General features: G+C 41.2%; 2 non-coding genes and 1 pseudogene across 2 annotated transcripts; all 3 read left to right on the top strand.

The window, feature by feature from the left end:
* Positions 1–10,862: 10,862 nt before the first annotated feature.
* LOC148166706 (small subunit ribosomal RNA) lies at positions 10,863–12,783 on the top strand. Its single transcript, XR_015770993.1, has one exon. It is a non-coding gene; the product is annotated as a small subunit ribosomal RNA (ribosomal RNA).
* Positions 12,784–14,399: 1,616 nt separating this feature from the next.
* LOC148166707 (5.8S ribosomal RNA) lies at positions 14,400–14,556 on the top strand. Its single transcript, XR_015770998.1, has one exon. It is a non-coding gene; the product is annotated as a 5.8S ribosomal RNA (ribosomal RNA).
* Positions 14,557–15,214: 658 nt separating this feature from the next.
* LOC148166708 (large subunit ribosomal RNA) overlaps positions 15,215–17,500 on the top strand; it is a 4,872-nt pseudogene continuing 2,586 nt past the window's right edge.

The following is a 17,500-nucleotide window of genomic DNA, read 5'->3' on the forward strand; positions in this document are numbered from 1 at the left end:
TAGAAAAATACGTAAATTAACCCAGAATCTTGTAATTTTTGACATTTATGAAGTTCCAGACCTGTCATATAGATGGCGCCATTTTTGAGTCAAAATAGGCGCCAAAAATCAAAAACAATATGTAAAATAAAGGAAAAAACAGTAATTTTTGACATTTATGAAGTTCCAGACCTGACACATAGATGGCGCCATTTTAGGGTCAGGTCAGGTCAAATTATGCTTAAAATTCAAGAAAAATACGTAAATTAACCCAGAATCTTGTAATTTTTGACATTTATGACGTTCCAGACCTGACACATAGATGGCGCCATTTTAGGGTCAGTTAGGTCAAATTATGCTTAAAATTCAAGAAAAATACGTAAATTAACCCAGAATCTTGTAATTTTTGACATTTATGAAGTTCCAGACCTGACACATAGATGGCGCCATTTTAGGGTCAGTTAGGTCAAATTATGCTTAAAATTCAAGAAAAATACGTAAATTAACACAGAATCTTGTAATTTTTGACATTTCTGAAGTTCCAGACCTGACACATAGATGACGCCATTTTAGGGTCAGGTCAGGTCAAATTATGCTTAAAATTCAAGAAAAATACGTAAATTAACACAGAATCTTGTAATTTTTGACATTTCTGAAGTTCCAGACCTGACACATAGATGACGCCATTTTAGGGTCAGGTCAGGTCAAATTATGCTTAAAATTCAAGAAAAATACGTAAATTAACCCAGAATCTTGTAATTTTTGACATTTCTGAAGTTCCAGACCTGTCATATAGATGGCGCCATTTTTGAGTCAAAATAGGCGCCAAAATTAAAAAACAATATGTAAAATAAAGGAAAAACAGTAATTTTTGACATTTATGAAGTTCCAGACCTGACACATAGATGGCGCCATTTTAGGGTCAGGTCAGGTCAAATTATGCTTAAAATTCAAGAAAAATACGTAAATGAACCCAGAATCTTGTAATTTTTGACATTTATGAAGTTCCAGACCTGACACATAGATGGCGCCATTTTAGGGTCAGTTAGGTCAAATTATGCTTAAAATTCAAGAAAAATACGTAAATTAACCCAGAATCTTGTAATTTTTGACATTTCTGAAGTTCCAGACCTGTCATATAGATGGCGCCATTTTTGAGTTAAAATAGGCGCCAAAATTCAAAAACAATATGTAAAATATAGGAAAAAACAGTAATTTTTGACATTTGTGAAGTTCCAGACCTGTCACATAGATGGCGCCATTTTTGAGTCAAAATAGGCGCCAAAATTCAAAAACAATATGTAAAATATAGGAAAAACAGTAATTTTTGACATTTATGAAGTTCCAGACCTGACACATAGATGGCGCCATTTTAGGGTCAGTTAGGTCAAATTATGCTTAAAATTCAAGAAAAATACGTAAATTAACCCAGAATCTTGTAATTTTTGACATTTGTGAAGTTCCAGACCTGTCATATAGATGGCGCCATTTTTGAGTCAAAATAGGCGCCAAAATTCAAAAACAATATGTAAAATAAAGGAAAAAACAGTAATTTTTGACATTTCTGAAGTTCCAGACCTGACACATAGATGGCGCCATTTTAGGGTCAGGTCAGGTCAAATTATGCTTAAAATTCAAGAAAATACGTAAATTAACCCAGAATCTTCCCAGAATCTTGTAATTTTTGACATTTCTGAAGTTCCAGACCTGTCACATAGATGGCGCCATTTTTGAGTTAAAATAGGCGCCAAAATTCAAAAACAATATGTAAAATATAGGAAAAAACAGTAATTTTTGACATTTGTGAAGTTCCAGACCTGTCACATAGATGGCGCCATTTTTGAGTCAAAATAGGCGCCAAAATTCAAAAACAATATGTAAAATAAAGGAAAAACAGTAATTTTTGACATTTATGAAGTTCCAGACCTGACACATAGATGGCGCCATTTTAGGGTCAGTTAGGTCAAATTATGCTTAAAATTCAAGAAAAATACGTAAATTAACCCAGAATCTTGTAATTTTTGACATTTCTGAAGTTCCAGACCTGTCATATAGATGGCGCCATTTTTGAGTCAAAATAGGCGCCAAAATTCAAAAACAATATGTAAATAAAGGAAAAAACAGTAATTTTTGACATTTATGAAGTTCCAGACCTGACACATAGATGGCGCCATTTTAGGGTCAGGTCAGGTCAAATTATGCTTAACATTCAAAAAAAATACGTAAATTAACCCAGAATCTTGTAATTTTTGACATTTCTGAAGTTCCAGACCTGTCATATAGATGGCGCCATTTTTGAGTCAAAATAGGCGCCAAAATTCAAAAACAATATGTAAATAAAGGAAAAAAACAGTAATTTTTGACATTTCTGAAGTTCCAGACCTGACACATAGATGGCGCCATTTTTAGGGTCAGGTCAGGTCAAATTATGCTTAAAATTCAAGAAAAATACGTAAATTAACCCAGAATCTTCCCAGAATCTTGTAATTTTTGACATTTCTGAAGTTCCAGACCTGTCATTTAGATGGCGCCATTTTTGAGTCAAAATAGGCGCCGAAATTCAAAAACAATATGTAAAATAAAGGAAAAAACAGTAATTTTTGACATTTCTGAAGTTCCAGACCTGACACATAGATGACGCCATTTTAGGGTCAGGTCAGGTCAAATTATGCTTAAAATTCAAGAAAAATACGTAAATTAACCCAGAATCTTGTAATTTTTGACATTTCTGAAGTTCCAGACCTGTCATATAGATGGCGCCATTTTTGAGTTAAAATAGGCGCCAAAATTCAAAAACAATATGTAAAATATAGGAAAAAACAGTAATTTTTGACATTTGTGAAGTTCCAGACCTGTCACATAGATGGCGCCATTTTTGAGTCAAAATAGGCGCCAAAATTCAAAAACAATATGTAAAATAAAGGAAAAAACAGTAATTTTTGACATTTCTGAAGTTCCAGACCTGACACATAGATGGCGCCATTTTAGGGTCAGGTCAGGTCAAATTATGCTTAACATTCAAAAAAAATACGTAAATTAACCCAGAATCTTGTAATTTTTGACATTTCTGAAGTTCCAGACCTGTCATATAGATGGCGCCATTTTTGAGTCAAAATAGGCGCCAAAATTCAAAAACAATATGTAAAATAAAGGAAAAAACAGTAATTTTTGACATTTCTGAAGTTCCAGACCTGACACATAGATGGCGCCATTTTAGGGTCAGGTCAGGTCAAATTATGCTTAAAATTCAAGAAAAATACGTAAATTAACCCAGAATCTTCCCAGAATCTTGTAATTTTTGACATTTGTGAAGTTCCAGACCTGTCACATAGATGGCGCCATTTTTGAGTCAAAATAGGCGCCAAAATTCAAAAACAATATGTAAAATAAAGGAAAAAACAGTAATTTTTGACATTTCTGAAGTTCCAGACCTGACACATAGATGGCGCCATTTTAGGGTCAGGTCAGGTCAAATTATGCTTAACATTCAAAAAAAATACGTAAATTAACCCAGAATCTTGTAATTTTTGACATTTCTGAAGTTCCAGACCTGTCATATAGATGGCGCCATTTTTGAGTCAAAATAGGCGCCAAAATTCAAAAACAATATGTAAAATAAAGGAAAAAACAGTAATTTTTGACATTTCTGAAGTTCCAGACCTGACACATAGATGGCGCCATTTTAGGGTCAGGTCAGGTCAAATTATGCTTAAAATTCAAGAAAAATACGTAAATTAACCCAGAATCTTCCCAGAATCTTGTAATTTTTGACATTTCTGAAGTTCCAGACCTGTCACATAGATGGCGCCATTTTTGAGTTAAAATAGGCGCCAAAATTCAAAAACAATATGTAAAATATAGGAAAAAACAGTAATTTTTGACATTTGTGAAGTTCCAGACCTGTCACATAGATGGCGCCATTTTTGAGTCAAAATAGGCGCCAAAATTCAAAAACAATATGTAAAATAAAGGAAAAACAGTAATTTTTGACATTTATGAAGTTCCAGACCTGACACATAGATGGCGCCATTTTAGGGTCAGTTAGGTCAAATTATGCTTAAAATTCAAGAAAAATACGTAAATTAACCCAGAATCTTGTAATTTTTGACATTTCTGAAGTTCCAGACCTGTCATATAGATGGCGCCATTTTTGAGTTAAAATAGGCGCCAAAATTCAAAAACAATATGTAAAATAAAGGAAAAACAGTAATTTTTGACATTTATGAAGTTCCAGACCTGACACATAGATGGCGCCATTTTAGGGTCAGGTCAGGTCAAATTATGCTTAACATTCAAAAAAAATACGTAAATTAACCCAGAATCTTGTAATTTTTGACATTTCTGAAGTTCCAGACCTGTCATATAGATGGCGCCATTTTTGAGTCAAAATAGGCGCCAAAATTCAAAAACAATATGTAAAATAAAGGAAAAAACAGTAATTTTTGACATTTCTGAAGTTCCAGACCTGACACATAGATGGCGCCATTTTAGGGTCAGGTCAGGTCAAATTATGCTTAAAATTCAAGAAAAATACGTAAATTAACCCAGAATCTTCCCAGAATCTTGTAATTTTTGACATTTCTGAAGTTCCAGACCTGTCATTTAGATGGCGCCATTTTTGAGTCAAAATAGGCGCCGAAATTCAAAAACAATATGTAAAATAAAGGAAAAAACAGTAATTTTTGACATTTCTGAAGTTCCAGACCTGACACATAGATGACGCCATTTTAGGGTCAGGTCAGGTCAAATTATGCTTAAAATTCAAGAAAAATACGTAAATTAACCCAGAATCTTCCCAGAATCTTGTAATTTTTGACATTTCTGAAGTTCCAGACCTGTCATTTAGATGGCGCCATTTTTGAGTCAAAATAGGCGCCGAAATTCAAAAACAATATGTAAAATAAAGGAAAAAACAGTAATTTTTGACATTTCTGAAGTTCCAGACCTGACACATAGATGACGCCATTTTAGGGTCAGGTCAGGTCAAATTATGCTTAAAATTCAAGAAAAATACGTAAATGAACCCAGAATCTTGTAATTTTTGACATTTATGAAGTTCCAGACCTGACACATAGATGGCGCCACTTTTGGGTCAAAATGGGCGCCAAATTTCAAAAAAAATATGTAAATAAAGTAAAAACCAGTAATTTTTGACATTTGTGAAGTTCCAGACCTGTCATATAGATGGCGCCACTAAATTATGTTTTCGACTAACAGGTGGCGATACCAACATTAATAGTTACAGAAAGCTGTAATTTTTTTGACTTTCAAGTTTAGGTAACTGTTCTACAGATGGCGCCAGCATTGCTACAAATACAGGAACCTGTAGTTGTTTTTTGACATTTGACATCTTGACCTAATCTATAGGTCTAAAGATCAGCAATAGAATGGACTTCAAAGTTGATAATAAAGCTTTATTTTTATTATATATCGTAAATGGATTGTGTTTAAGCATAACGTTTGAATGGTTATGCAACCGCTTAAACTAATTGTTGCCGAACTTTCGTCTTTCCTTTGCATTCTTGAATAACGGAAATATAGATGGATTATTTTTGTGCATGAATTTTAAATTGTTATGCAACCATGAAAACACTAATTATTTTCTTTTTTCGGAGTTTTTTCAGATTATTGAAAGTCTGACACAAAACCTGTCCGTAACTGCGGCGTTCTCGCCAAACGCTACAGCTTGAAAAATCTAAAATTCGCATAGTCTAAATGTCCGAGAAAAATCGAAATTAAATGAAAACGAACAAAAGTTCGGACCGAACTAACATTAATCGAAAGTGGATGTCATAATTTTAAGTCCCTAACTAAACGGGATCTAAAACCCTTTCGAAACTGTGGCGTTCGAATTTTGATGAAAATTATTCCAAGTCCAAAGTCGGAACTGAAGCGTTCACATTGAACGCTACAGTTTCGAGAATCTATTCGGAACTGAAGCGTTCACATTGAACGCTACAGTTTCGAGAATCTATTCGGAACTGAAGCGTTCACATTGAACGCTACAGTTTCGAGAATCTATTCGGAACTGAGGCGTTCACTTTGAACGTTACAGTTTCGAGAATTTATTCGGAACTGAAGCGTTCACATTGAACGTTACAGTTTCGAAAGGACAAAATTAACAAAGACCAAAAGTCCGAGAAAAATTGAAATTAAATGAAAATGAACAAAAGTTCGGACCGAACTAACATTAATCGAAAGTGGATGTCATAATTTTAAGTCCCTAACTGAACGGGATCTAAAACCCTTTCGAAACTGTGGCGTTCGAATTTTGATGAAAATTATTCTAAGTCCAAAGTCGGAACTGAAGCGTTCACATTGAACGCTACAGTTTCGAAAATCTATTCGGAACTGAAGCGTTCACACTGGCGATTGCTTATGCAACCATGAAAGCACAAATATGAAACGCTACAGTTTCGAAAACTCATTCGGAACTGAAGCGTTCACACTGGCGATTGTTTATGCAACCATGAAAGCACAAAAATGAAACGCCACAGTTGCGAAAACTCATTCGGAACTGATGCGTTTACACCGAACGCTACAGTTTTGAAACCTCGTTCGGAACTGATGCGTTCAAAAATGTCGAAATTTTTACAAGTCCAGTTTCGGAACTGTAGCGACTGCATGGACTTAGCGCGAAAAGGACACATTCAGTGGGAACTGTAGCGGTAGGGACCCGTAAAAAAAGTAAAAAAAATAATAAAATATTTTATTTTTTGCTTTTTACCTTCCGTATACACAATTTTTTTTTTTTTTTTTTTTTTTTTTTTTTTAAGTCCAAATTGGGAACTGTAGCGGTCAACAGAAAAAAAAACTTTTTCCATCAACCACATACAATTCCCATTTTTAATATAATATTATTATTTATATTAATATTATAATTATTCATAATATATTACTGAACATTTGCTTCTCCTCAGTTTCGTTCTTTGGTTTCCAATATCATTCACTCGATCATATTTAATTCAAGCTTGTTATCGGAGGAGAAACAAGTCTTTCACAATTTTCACCAGTTCTGCTTACCATGTGACGGATCTTTTGTTTTTCAACGGGCGGAACAATAATCGAGATTTTTACTGCTTGGTGTTTCGGGCTTTGTGTTTTATTTTATAGATCCGTCACATTATTCAAGTAAATTATTCAATTCAATTTGTCGTCTGCATTAGAGTCAAGATTATTAATTTCATCTCATTTGCAGACGACTTTGGATAAGAGCACTGGGTGGTCACGTTTTTTAACTAGCGGTGAATTAGCTAATTCGTTCGCAAAATGCACGTTACAGGCGGACTAATTCACATTTCGCTATTCATCGAGAAATTTTTATTCACAGCGGTATATTGTCTTTCTAGAGACTTACCACTTTTTATTTCATCGATGTATTTTTATTTTTAATTTAGCATAATATCATTAAACGGGGTCGCGATGTACGAGAGGTAACAGATCGTACGGACGCGCACATTTGATTTCATGTCAATCCATTCATCGTGCGTACTTGTCCGTCATCGCTGCCACTTACCATCACTACTCCCTATATATGCCACCGCGGCAGCGATCAGCTCTGAATCGCTCGATGCGTGAAACGATCGAAATCCCATAGTGCGCCGGCCGCTCGCTATGGGCGAGGGGTAGAGTAAAACGGTCTGATCGCTCGGTGCAAAAGTCCGTTTGGGTACTTAGAGACGGAATTTTAAAATTCTGATTTCGCAGATCAATTTCAAGGATTATTAGGACTCGAATGCTGTCGACCATGTTTTGTAAAAAAAGTTTTTTACGTTTTTACGGCAATTTGACTGAACGCTACAGTTTCGAAAAAAAGTCGGAACTGTGGCGTTCGATCGAAATTTTTCCAAGTCCGAAGTCGAAACTGTAGCGGTCGACCAAAATTTTTCTAAGTCCGATTCGAAACTGAGGCGTTCGACCGAAATTTTTCCAAGTCCAATTCGAAACTGTAGCGTTCGAACAAAATTTTTCTAAGTCCGAAGTCGAAACTGTAGCGTTCGGCGCTCATTCGTCTAAGTCCGAACTCGGAAGTGTAGCGGTTGACAAATTTACATTGACCAAAAGTCCGAGAAAAATCGAAATTAAATCCAAACGAACAAATGTTTGGGTCGAACTAGCATCGATAGAAGGTAGATTTTATAATTTCAAGCTCCTAATTAAACGGGATCTAAAACCCTCTGGAAACTGAGGCGTTCGAAATTTTGATGAAAATTTTTCTAAGTCCGAAATAGGAACTGTGGCGGTCGAGCGAAATTTTTCTAAGTCCGTAGTCGAAACTGAGGTGTTCGAATTTTTGATAAAAATTTTTCTAAGTCTCATGTTGGAACTGTGGCGGTCGAGCGAAATTTTTCCAAGTCCGAAGTCGAAACTGTAGCGTTCGAACGAAATTTTTCTAAGTCCGAAGTCGAAACTGTAGCGTTCGGCGCTCATTCGTCTAAGTCCGAAGTCGGAAGTGTAGCGGTTGACAAATTTACATTGACCAAAAGTACGAGAAAAATCGAAATTAAATGCAAACGAACAAATGTTTGGGTCGAACTAACATCGATAGAAGGTAGATTTTATAATTTCAAGCTTCTAATTAAACGGGATCTAAAACCCTCTGGAAACTGAGGCGTTCGAAATTTTGATGAAAATTTTTCTAAGTCCGAAATAGGAACTGTGGCGGTCGAGCGAAATTTTTCTAAGTCCGTAGTCGAAACTGAGGTGTTCGAATTTTTGATAAAAATTTTTCTAAGTCTCATGTTGGAACTGTGGCGGTCGAGCGAAATTTTTCCAAGTCCGAAGTCGAAACTGTAGCGTTCGAACGAAATTTTTCTAAGTCCGAAGTCGAAACTGTAGCGGTCGACCAAAATTTTTCTAAGTCCGATTCGAAACTGAGGCGTTCGACCGAAATTTTTCTAAGTCCAATTCGAAACTGTGGCGGTCGAGCGAAATTTTTCTAAGTCCGAAGTCGAAACTGTAGCGTTCGGCGCTCATTCGTCTAAGTCCGAAGTCGGAAGTGTAGCGGTTGATAAATTTACATTGACCAAAAGTCCCAGAAAAATCGAAATTAAATGCAAACGAACAAAAGTTACGGTCGAACTAACACCAAACAAGGGTGGCTGTGATAATTTCAAACCCCTAACTAAACGGGATCTAAAACCCTCTGGAAACTGAGGCGTTCGAAATTTTGATGAAAATTATTCTAAGTCCGAAGTCGGAACTGAGGTGTTCGGTCGAAATGCCGTAAAAACGTAAAAAATATTTTTTTCAAAACACCGTTAACGGCATTCGAGTCCTAATGACCCTTGAAATTGATCTGCGAAATCAGAATTTTAAAATTCCGTCTCTAAGTACCCAAACGGACTTTTGCACCGAGCGATCAGACCGATTTACCCGACCCCTCGCCCATAGCGAGCGGCCGGCGCGCTATGGGATTTCGACCGTTTCGCGCATCGAGTGATTCAGAGCTGAACGCTGCCGCGCTGGCATATATAGGGATAGTAGTGGTGGTATGTAGCAGCGGACAAAAGCGTACGATCGAAATGTGATTTTATGTGCGTCCGATTATCTTGTTACCTCTCGTACACCGCGACTTACCCGTAGTTGGGACGATGGCCGGAATGTGTACCCTGTGGACCCACCATCGTTTGAGGGATGACAAATCTTGCCATTGACCATGCACAGCGAGATTGCGGATGCGGCGAGCGTTTCTATGTTAGCGGTCCAAATGCAATCAAAGATTTTATGTGTTCGTGTCAGAACGACCAAAAATTAACAAATGCGTCAACTCACTAAAGTCCGAGCGAGAATTTTGAAATAAATAAAATTTCATAAACTCGTAACGTGTGAATATTTCTAAAGAGAAATCTCACAATAAACCGTCGCTTTCAATCTAGCGAAGAGTATGGAGAATGTTTGAACTTTTGCTTGTCGACGACGATATTTTTTCTTTACGATAAAATTTCAAGTCGATGTGCCCAAAAATCTCTAAATTTTGAACTGGGAAATTATTTCTTCGTCCGATGAATCGCATTGATCTCTGTTTTTGACGAAAAAAAGACGGATAAAATGCAGCATTCAATCAAGGATATAAAATAAAAGAAAAATTTTCCGTAAAAACTATATTACAATGGAGGATTATGTTTCTACTTTTCGTCCGATGAGTCGCAACAAAAATAAGTAATCCATCCGTCGTTGTTCGTTTAGTCGATCTGAATGCACTGTAAAAATTTATTAAAGTAAAATGTTACGTTTGCATTTCATGAATTTTGACAAACGTGTACCGAAATGTGTACAAATTATTTATTTCGACGACGACGACAACTTAGAACGGATGAATAAAATTAATTGTTGCAAGATTCAAACAAGGATGAAAAAGTCATAGAAAATTATTCCGTAACCATGATATTGGATTATTTTTTCTTCACTCTCTCCTCCGATGAGTCGCAACAAATAAAAATCCATAAATCAATTCATCCGTCGTTGTTCGTTTAGTCGATCTGAATGCACTGTAAAAATTTATTAAAGTAAAAATGTTACGTTGCATTTCATGAATTTTGACAAACGTGTACCCCGAAGTGTGTACAAATTATTTATTTCGACGACGACGACAACTTAGAACGGATGAATAAGAATAAAATTGTTGCAGGAGATTCAATCAAGGATGATGTGAAAAAAATGTCGAAAAATTTTCCATCCAGAAAGATCGCGTGGCGTTACGTCTCTTCTTACGAGGTTTTCGTTTCGCAGACACGCACACTTTCTTCAAAACAATAATAGGAAAGTGTTCAGTTTTTTATAAGAGCAGCAGGTGTCTTTCCGAAATTCTACGATTATTGTAGCTTATATGACTAGAAGGAAAGAAAGACTAAAACTCTCTTATTTTAAAACAAGAACGCAGTTCCCTGGTTGATCCTGCCAGTAGTCATATGCTTGTCTCAAAGATTAAGCCATGCATGTCTCAGTACAAGCCAAATTAAGGTGAAACCGCGAAAGGCTCATTAAATCAGTTATGGTTCCTTAGATCGTACCCACATTTACTTGGATAACTGTGGTAATTCTAGAGCTAATACATGCAAACAGAGCTCCAACCGGAAACGGAAGGAGCGCTTTTATTAGATCAAAACCAATCGGTGGCGGTCTCCGTCATCGTACAACTTGGTGACTCTGAATAACTTTACGCTGATCGCACGGTCTCGCACCGGCGACGCATCTTTCAAATGTCTGCCTTATCAACTGTCGATGGTAGGTTCTGCGCCTACCATGGTTGTAACGGGTAACGGGGAATCAGGGTTCGATTCCGGAGAGGGAGCCTGAGAAACGGCTACCACATCCAAGGAAGGCAGCAGGCGCGCAAATTACCCACTCCCGGCACGGGGAGGTAGTGACGAAAAATAACGATACGGGACTCATCCGAGGCCCCGTAATCGGAATGAGTACACTCTAAACCCTTTAACGAGGATCAATTGGAGGGCAAGTCTGGTGCCAGCAGCCGCGGTAATTCCAGCTCCAATAGCGTATATTAAAGTTGTTGCGGTTAAAAAGCTCGTAGTCGAATCTGTGTCCCGCGCCGCCGGTTCATCGTTCGCGGTGTCAACTGGCGTGCCGCGGGACGTCCTGCCGGTGGGCTTAGCTCGAGAGGGCGGCCCAACTCAATCCCGCCGCGGTGCTCTTCATTGAGTGTCGAGGTGGGCCGGCACGTTTACTTTGAACAAATTAGAGTGCTTAAAGCAGGCTAAAACTTCGCCTGAATACTGTGTGCATGGAATAATGGAATAGGACCTCGGTTCTATTTTGTTGGTTTTCGGAACCCCGAGGTAATGATTAATAGGAACGGATGGGGGCATTCGTATTGCGACGTTAGAGGTGAAATTCTTGGATCGTCGCAAGACGGACAGAAGCGAAAGCATTTGCCAAAAACGCTTTCATTGATCAAGAACGAAAGTTAGAGGTTCGAAGGCGATCAGATACCGCCCTAGTTCTAACCATAAACGATGCCAGCTAGCGATCCGCCGACGTTCTTCCGATGACTCGGCGGGCAGCTTCCGGGAAACCAAAGCTTTTGGGTTCCGGGGGAAGTATGGTTGCAAAGCTGAAACTTAAAGGAATTGACGGAAGGGCACCACCAGGAGTGGAGCCTGCGGCTTAATTTGACTCAACACGGGAAACCTCACCAGGCCCGGACACCGGAAGGATTGACAGATTGAGAGCTCTTTCTTGATTCGGTGGGTGGTGGTGCATGGCCGTTCTTAGTTGGTGGAGCGATTTGTCTGGTTAATTCCGATAACGAACGAGACTCTAGCCTGCTAAATAGGCGTATTTCGACATCCCAAAGGCCCGTCGATCCTGGGTTCGCCCGGTGGTCGTGCGCGGTTTTTACTGTCGGCGTACAAACAATTCTTCTTAGAGGGACAGGCGGCTTCTAGCCGCACGAGATTGAGCAATAACAGGTCTGTGATGCCCTTAGATGTTCTGGGCCGCACGCGCGCTACACTGAAGGAATCAGCGTGTCCTCCCTGACCGAGCGGTCCGGGTAACCCGCTGAACCTCCTTCGTGCTAGGGATTGGGGCTTGCAATTGTTCCCCATGAACGAGGAATTCCCAGTAAGCGTGAGTCATAAGCTCGCGTTGATTACGTCCCTGCCCTTTGTACACACCGCCCGTCGCTACTACCGATTGAATGATTTAGTGAGGTCTTCGGACCGGTACGCGATGGCGTTTCGACGTCGTCGATGTCGCTGGGAAGATGACCAAACTTGATCATTTAGAGGAAGTAAAAGTCGTAACAAGGTTTCCGTAGGTGAACCTGCGGAAGGATCATTAACGTGTCCTCGTACACACGAATTTTGACATATGTATAATTTATTATTATGCATTTTTATTTGATCGTGTCGATGTACACTTTATGTTTTTACAACACCGTCGTCGATGACATGGAGTCGACGGCACGATCTTTTGTCGTGCCGTTGCTTGTTTCTTTTTGAAACACCGTGTGTACGACGTTTTGAACTACGAATCGTACATATTCGGAAAAACAATAGCGTTACGCTGGCCCGCAGCGCCGGTCCTTGCGATCGAGTTTTTCACCTTTTTTGAACGAGAAAAACCGAATTCGCTCGGGCATACGGCTGTTTCTTCGGGTACCTAGATTTTTTGATTTTTTTTGTACTATCTCTCGATCTTTTCCAATGATGGAAAAAAGGAGGGACGCTTTCGGTTTTTCGACCGGATCGCGGAAAGTTGTGAACTCCACCGCGAAAGTCGAAAGACGTTAGAAGTCCTCTTTTTTCGGACACACGGAGAGGATGTAGCAGAGTAGTCGAGAAAGAAGAAAATCGCAGGTGTCGAATTAGGTTACGACTCCGTGGGTTTTAAATGATTTACGCCCGGCTACGGGACCGGCGAGAAACGCTCCCGATTTTACGATTCGCGTGAATGATGTTCGTCGTTAGACGCTTCAAAGAGTTTTTTGAAAGCGCCGTTAAACGAGCGATCACACACACATCACACCTTGCTTTTTTAATGTTTTTGGTAGATGTGGTAAAGTGATTTCGTTAGAAACGGTAAAATTCTCTTTACGGAGCGTACGACTGCACCATTTCAAAATTATATACACCGTCAATCGTCATTAAGTCACGATATAGAACGGTAAACTTGAGGATTTTATGTTAGACGCTCAGTCTGGCACGTCTATAGATTTTTTCGTCAAAATTCACGATCTGTCTTCGGTTTGGCGACGAAAAAATATAGAAAGAAAATTGAAACACGAACACAAAGACCGCCCGCGAAAATCTCTTTTCGCTTACGGCGGATACTAATTCGCTTTTTCATAACGAGTACGATGATGTAATGATGTGTTGATTCCGATCGATCAAAAACCGTCTCTTCGTCACACTTTTTAAAGTGCTTGACACACGCACACTAAATGAAAGACACAATAAAGGAAAACTACCGAAAATGTAGTTTATGAGAGAAAGCAGCATTATTTATTAAAATTATTGCTGAGAAAAAGGAAATTGGCAAATTCCTAATTAAAATCGTATCGAACATGTCCCATCTTCACACATACATGCTCGTACTTTGCGTGTAAAAGCGGAGACCGCGTGAAAAAGAAAAGTGCTTCTTTTTCGGTGCGCGGATACAAATTTGTGTTTGGGTTAATATTTTTTTTAATTTTTTCGTACGCGTAAAACTGAGACCGACGATCGCGTTCCCTTTCAGACGAGAAAGTACGGACGAAAGACAATTAAGAGCGAGAATCATAAATATCCATACCACAACACCGAAATTTTAGACGTGGCACGTTTCGGAACCACGAAGATCATTTTCGTTTCGGATGTACGCACGTACGCAAAAATTTTTGCAAGACGTGTATAGACAGCTGGACGATCGGCATGATCGGGGTTCTTGTGGAACGAGCGTTTAAATTTTAAAAAGATTACCCTGAACGGTGGATCACTTGGCTCGTGGGTCGATGAAGAACGCAGCTAATTGCGCGTCAACTTGTGAACTGCAGGACACATGAACATCGACATTTCGAACGCACATTGCGGTCCTCGGATATAATGTTCCCGGACCACTCCTGGCTGAGGGTCGTGTCAATTTCAAAGACTGCTCGGTTTTCGTTTTCGGACGAAAACGTCGGAGCGTGTTGGATGTGTTGCGACGCGTCGAATAGGTACTCATTAATGTACGTGATCGTCACTTACGTCACGATATAACGACGCACGCCTCGAACGTGTGCCGAGACGTTTACTCGAGCGTGTTTTTTCGTCAAAAAGGACGGGACGGGTATGCTTTGTATTTTTTTTTTACAAAGTCCGTCGGACGTCCACCTTGCGAATCATAAATACGAAAGTGTTTACGTCGGCACATGTTCTTGCGTGGTGTGTCGTAGAATCGTGTGTTTGTGTGCGTTTCTCGTGCAGCGAGTAAATTTGCGCGACATCTTAAGACGCGAAAGCGACCAACTACTACTTGTTGTAGTTGTTGGCTGGTCTTTCGGCGTAGCACGTCCTATTTCTTCAACATGTCGTCATTTAAAAAAAAAAATGGCGTTTTAAGGTTGAGAACGTTATAGACGGTCGTCGTGTCCGAGACGTGTAATGCAAATCGCGACAGACGTCAGATCGTAAGCGTTTCTGTAAACTTAGCCATTTTTTAAAAAGAAAAATGACGAACACGTATAGCAAGGAATGGGAGACGTGTCGTGATCGTCGAAATGACCGAATGAAAAATTTTTATTTTTCATATGCGACCTCAGAGCAGGTGAGACTACCCGCTGAATTTAAGCATATTACTAAGCGGAGGAAAAGAAACTAACTAGGATTCCCTCAGTAGCGGCGAGCGAACAGGGAGAAGCCCAGCACCGAATCCCGCGGCCGAAACCGGACGCCGGGAAATGTGGTGTTAGGGAGGATCCGTCATCCCGAGATCGTGCGGCGCGTCCAAGTCCATCTTGAACGGGGCCACAGCCCATAGAGGGTGCCAGGCCCGTAGCGACCGCTGCCGATAACGGGAGGATCTCTCCTCAGAGTCGGGTTGCTTGAGAGTGCAGCCCTAAGTGGGTGGTAAACTCCATCTAAGGCTAAATATGACCACGAGACCGATAGCGAACAAGTACCGTGAGGGAAAGTTGAAAAGAACTTTGAAGAGAGAGTTCAATAGTACGTGAAACCGTTCAGGGGTAAACCTGAGAAACCCGAAAGGTCGAAAGGGGAGATTCAGCGTGACTCGATGGCGGCGCTGGACGATCGTGTGACAGATGGCGTACGCGTCGTTTGCACCTTTCGTTTTGTCGATCTGCCGTCGAACGCGTGCACTTCTCCCCCTGTAGGACGTCGCGATCCGTTGAGTGCCGGTCTAAGGCCCGCGGTGGAGCTCGTTCGGACGGTTCGCCGTTCGCCGAATGAACCCGTGGTGTTTCCCGATCGGCTCGCTCGACGGTATACAGATGGCGCGGGGCCGCTACACAGTTAGCGTCCGACCTTCGGCAAGCGCGCCCGTCGTGATGGTGATCGGACCTGGTGCCGGTCCCGTCCCCGGGTGGCTGTTCGCTGAGGTGTTCTCGGACAGACCTCGTTGAAACGCCGATCTGCGACGCTATAGCTTTGGGTACTTTCAGGACCCGTCTTGAAACACGGACCAAGGAGTCTAGCATGTGCGCGAGTCATTGGGATTTAACTAAACCTAAAGGCGCAATGAAAGTGAAGGTCCGCCTTGCGCGGACCAAGGGAGGATGGGCGGTCGTTACGGCTGCCGCCCCGCACTCCCGGGGCGTCTCGTTCTCATTGCGAGAAGAGGCGCACCAAGAGCGTACACGCTGGGACCCGAAAGATGGTGAACTATGCCTGGTCAGGACGAAGTCAGGGGAAACCCTGATGGAGGTCCGTAGCGATTCTGACGTGCAAATCGATCGTCGGAACTGGGTATAGGGGCGAAAGACTAATCGAACCATCTAGTAGCTGGTTCCCTCCGAAGTTTCCCTCAGGATAGCTGGCGCTCATAGCATACGAGTTTCATCCGGTAAAGCGAATGATTAGAGGCATTGGGGTCGAAACGGCCTCAACCTATTCTCAAACTTTAAATGGGTGAGATCTCCGGCTTGCTCGAACTATTGAAGCCGCGAGACTCGAATCAGAGTGCCAAGTGGGCCATTTTTGGTAAGCAGAACTGGCGCTGTGGGATGAACCAAACGCCGAGTTAAAGCGCCTAAATCGACGCTTATGGGATACCATGAAAGGCGTTGGTAACTTAAGACATCAGGACGGTGGCCATGGAAGTCGGAATCCGCCAAGGAGTGTGTAACAACTCACCTGCCGAAGTTACTAGCCCTGAAAATGGATGGCGCTGAAGCGTCGTGCTTATACTCGGCCGTCAGAGGCATGTGCGGTCAGGTTATTAAATTAACCGGCCATGAAGCCCTGACGAGTAGGAGGGTCGCGGCGGTGAGCGCAGAAGGACTGGCCGTGAGGCCGTCTGGAGCCGCCGTCGGTGCAGATCTTGGTGGTAGTAGCAAATACTCCAGCGAGGCCCTGGAGGACTGACGTGGAGAAGGGTTTCGTGTGAACAGCCGTTGCACACGAGTCAGTCGATCCTAAGCCCTAGGCGAAAGCCGATGTTGATGTGGTGTAGATTTTTTGTCGTTGGTCGCAATTCGCAATTGTTGACGGAAACGTACGGAATTGTGCACACACCCGATGGGCGAAAGGGAATCCGGTTCCTATTCCGGAACCCGGCAGCGGAACCGTTTATAATTCGGGCCCTCGAAAGAGAGTTCGTCGGGGCAACCCAAAAGGACCCGGAGACGCCGTCGGGAGATCCGGGAAGAGTTTTCTTTTCTGCATGAGCGTTCGAGTTCCATGGAATCCTCTAGCAGGGAGATATGGTTTGGAACGCGAAGAGCACCGCAGTTGCGGCGGTGTCCGGATCTTCCCCTCGGACCTTGAAAATCCGGGAGAGGGCCACGTGGAGGCGTCGCGCCGGTTCGTACCCATATCCGCAGCAGGTCTCCAAGGTAAAGAGCCTCTAGTCGATAGAA

Source organism: Gnatocerus cornutus, unplaced genomic scaffold (assembly GCF_029298725.1).
Source record: "Gnatocerus cornutus isolate USDA-ARS CGAHR unplaced genomic scaffold, icGnaCorn1.1 Chromosome81, whole genome shotgun sequence".
In the NCBI taxonomy this organism is placed as follows: domain Eukaryota; kingdom Metazoa; phylum Arthropoda; class Insecta; order Coleoptera; family Tenebrionidae; genus Gnatocerus; species Gnatocerus cornutus.